General features: G+C 41.6%; 1 pseudogene; it reads left to right on the plus strand.

Moving 5' to 3' along the window:
• On the plus strand, positions 1-598 carry LOC142984185 (cytochrome b5 pseudogene; annotated as a pseudogene).
• The last annotated feature ends 3,867 nt before the right edge of the window (positions 599-4,465 follow it).

Consider the following 4,465-nt stretch of genomic DNA (forward strand, 5'->3'; position numbering starts at 1 on the left):
AGCGCGCGAGTAACTGTAGTGTCAGTCGAGTACAGACAGAGAGACAGGCCGCGCGCACCGCCATGAGCACCAAGAAGTTCACTCGCGAGGAGGTGGCGAAGCACAACAACAAGAGCGAGGCGGTGTTCATCATCGACAACGTGGTGTACAACGTCACGCAGTTCCTGGACGAGCACCCCGGCGGGCACGAGGTGCTCGTCAACGAGGTCGGCAAGGACGCCACCGAGTCCTTCGACGACGTCGGCCACTCCATCGACGCCAAGGAGCTCATGAAGAAGTACGTCGTCGGCGAGCTGGTGGCCGAGGACCGCGTCGAGCGACAGAAGCGCGAGCTCACGTGGGAGGAGACCAAGACCGAGACCGACAGCGGCTTCCTCAGCTCGTGGAAGTTCCCCGTCGTGATAGGCATCGTCGTCACCGTGCTCTACTCCTACCTGTTCGGGTAACTGCACGCGAGCCGGCGCCCGGGACTGTACATAGTGTGTGACGTCATATGTGTGTGATGCTGACTGACGCTCGTCACATATAAATATTATTTAAGCGACGAGAAGTGCATTTTATGTATTGTGATATTTATTAAAGTCATTTTGTATATTTAGCTGGTGGTGTTTGTTGTCCGTGCGCGATGTCCGACGCAAGGTCGTATCTCGGCTGTGTCCGCGCGGCGGCGGACCGGTCGCGGGCCCCGCGGCCGCGCTCCTCGCTCCACACTACTCCACACTACTCCGCAGTCGACACATATCACACACATATCACACACATGGACACTCATTGATCAAATGATCGACGCTCGCTGTACTCACTGCGCTCTCGACGACCCAAACATTACGTCACACTATGTTTACTATTAGTAGTATTGCGTCGTATATCTAACTAGGTAGAATCTAAACGTATATCTCAACTGAATACAGATCAATCATTTCGTTGTCAGAGTTCTAAAAACACGAACAAAATAATACGTTTGAAAGATACGGTTCTTCATTTTACTTTATGAGGAATTTAAGCTGCTCATAGAATAAGGCTGCTGAGAACACCTCATCATTTAGTATTATGCACTACAAGAGAAAGAGCCCTAGAGCCTGAAGTTGTTTTAGTGGTTGTTACCATGTATGCAACTTTCGAGAGCTTTATTAATCGTATAAATGTTTGGGAGCCGCCAGCCTCAGGCCGAGTGTCCGAGGGTATAAAGAATCATGAAACTTGTCCTAACTCTTTGAACAACACAGGGAAAACATATTAACTATCGACTAACACTTGTATTATTGCTAATAACCTAACATAGCGTCTTGTCAACGATTATTATCGGCGATGAACAGCACTTGTGTTACATTGGCCGCTATCTTACAACCGTGCAGTAGAGTAAGGCGTTATAATCGCACCTTCACTAACACTGACGCAGCTGACAAATCTGTTGCCCTTATCAAATGGAAATATCTAAGTAAAATTAATCACTGTACGGCTACCATGTGTTATTGATCGATCTCATTCAAGTGAAGCATCCTGAGCCGCCTCCCTATTAGCAGTTTTAAGCAAGAATGTTTGAGTGGTTTTTATTACTTGTAGTTCTACAAAGTAGGTAAGTTTTAGAATCAATATGTGCCTATTGATACAAATAATCAAATAGAAGAAATCTGTGAAATCCTTTGAGGTTTTTATTTTATATAAGTAAACTTTGTCTTTATGGTATACCTAAATGATAATTATGTAGATAGGTATTATGTTGTGGCACGTGTACCATCATTACATCATTTGCACTTGTTGGCAATTTGTTTATTTACATCAGTAAGCTACAAACATAATATATTCTAATTTAATTCCTGATTTCAGCTCTTTGATAACTGAAATTCAGATAAATACAGTACATTCAATAAAGTATATAACATCACGAGGCTTATATTCTACAACTCGTAGATACTCAGACGGGTGCATACTGCATGGTTAGATGTCCGTGCATCTGACCTGATTGTAAATGTACCCGACACTAAGGACTGTTTACTAACAAACATAACATGTGACAATGTTTGCAAACGTGTGACGTCACACCACTACAACACCTCATACATACATGTGTGTGTGTGTGTGTGTGTGTGTGTGGTGATCAACGGTGAAGGTGATATCAATTGAGAGGTGTTTTTTTATGCGATGGCGCATGCGGCTGCCAGCACGACGCGGCGGCGCGCGGCGGCGGCTGTACAAAGTTCAACACTATTAAGTAATGGCTCATACTGGTTGCTGACATCAGTGATCTTGACGAGATATTCGACAAACACATCTAACGCAAACACGAAAACTTGTTATATAATGTTGTTCTATCACATTTACTTAGTTAGGAGCGAGCTTAGTACTCGTTTCTCAGCGCTAAGCTAAGTACTGAAACCTTCGTCTTAACAGCCATAGAGCCCTATATAGGATAGACGCGTGGTCTATCCGTGGTCATATAATGTGTAAGTAAGTAGATTGCGATAACATAGAGTGTGTCCTCATTACGATGATTTTAGTAAACACTCCTAGTTAAGTGTTATACACTATCTAATAGTTTTTTATACCAATAGTTTCTAATAGTTTCTATCACTATCTAATAGTTTTTATACCAATGATCAAGTCATTGAACACGCAAACTGCTGTTAAAATAAGGTGGTTGGTTCCGGCCCCTCGGGGTGATGGGTTTAACTGGGTTACTTTGGTTGCAAATACCTAACGACATTAAGCTATACAATTCTCAACGTAGGTCCTGTACATTGTAGGACCGCACATTGCGCGACTATTCGCTAGGAAATCATAAACTACGTAATAGATATTAAGGTAGTAGTCGTGGCCACTAGCGAGCTGATGATTCCACGATTATTTATACCTAACTTAAGTCATACAACTTCAAAGTACTTACATATATTGTAACAAGTTCACGTCATCAATATAGAGATTGCTGAATCCTTAGATTTTATAACGCAATGTTTGTTACATGTAGCGATTAGCATTTAAATACATTATATTAGCGATCTGCAAGCAAGGTAAGAAAAAGATCTGTGAAATACAAAGTATCTAGTGTCGGTAGTCTTCAGATGGGTGAGCACTCAATCTTAGTATCTCTGCCAACACATATAAGAGTCGATCCCAGTTATCGTCAGTATTCAAATTTAACGTATAGTTTTTTCGGTAACACCAAACATTTCAGCATTGATCACAAAATATTTTCTGAGATGAGTGTATCAGAAAAAAATTCTACATCACTAAATCAAAACAAAACGAAACCTACGCATTTTGACACTAAAGCGTAGAATCCTTACTTCCTACTGAGATGTTAAAAGGCTATAAAATTAGAGACAGTCATCATTACTCATTACATTTAATGACAAGGTTGCAGCGGGCGCGGGGCGGCGAGCTCCAGGAGGCAGCGGCGTCAGTGTTGTCTCTGAGGTCGCTGGTAGTCGCCGACGCACGGTGACGCGGCAACTCTCGCCAACCTTACCACGTGCAACTGAGCACATCACACATGACGGTGCACTTACTGCAGTGCAGCCACTTGTGTGAGGATACGATTGTGAGGGGTCAGCGTGTCAGCAAACAAATCCACACAACCTCACATAAGCTGTTCTCTGTTTAGTGACTTGTACGACGAGCTTTTCTTGTTAACATTAACAATAAAATCCTTTGTGATTTTAGACAAAATAAATAAGTAAGCGTTGATTAAGATACAGACAGCCTGTTATTTTTTACCTTTTGGCACTATTGAATTGCTACAAGTATAAAAAAAAAATAAACAAATAAACCTCCAGCGCGCAGCGGAATCGTACCTCAACGGTCACAACTATTGTTATAAATATGAACTTAATTAGTTCTGTACTTATCTACGTCGTGTGCCAGGTACTTTTCATCTGGTAATCTCGGGGCTGCCCAGTCCTATCAGTTTATAAGTACATTAGGCTCGTGAACGGATGCTATTATAATTGACAAATTACAACTAAGTTGGTAAATAAAATATTTTGCGACGCAAAATGCACGAACAATGTCGCTGTTCCTGATCTTCCATCTAACATTGTGTTTCCAATATACCTCGAACATTATTAAACATAATTAGGTAAATTAGTTTTTTATTATTTGATGTGTTCGTCTGCTGACGAGTTCTGTCATTATCTAGTTGTAGGGTCACATTATCAAATAATAGTACGGATAATGTTCTTGTGTTAAAAATTAATCTTAGGTTTGCAGTTTATGACACTCTATCTTCTGGCTCTAACCCTGGGCAGAAAAGAATACTGTAATATTTTGTCACTTGTCTACAACAATCACGAATGAATACTCATAATAGTTTGCTAATGTAACCCCTCCCCCTCCTTACGGGAGGAGACCCTTGCCCAGCAGCGGAACATTAATGGATTAAATTTATAAATTGTTGTAATATCTGTGCAGCGAGTAATTAAACAGGTAGCAGCGACCTAGTGACAACAGTATGAGACCTTCAGCTTCC

The sequence above is a fragment of the Anticarsia gemmatalis genome, chromosome 1 (genome assembly GCF_050436995.1).
Source record: "Anticarsia gemmatalis isolate Benzon Research Colony breed Stoneville strain chromosome 1, ilAntGemm2 primary, whole genome shotgun sequence".
In the NCBI taxonomy this organism is placed as follows: domain Eukaryota; kingdom Metazoa; phylum Arthropoda; class Insecta; order Lepidoptera; family Erebidae; genus Anticarsia; species Anticarsia gemmatalis.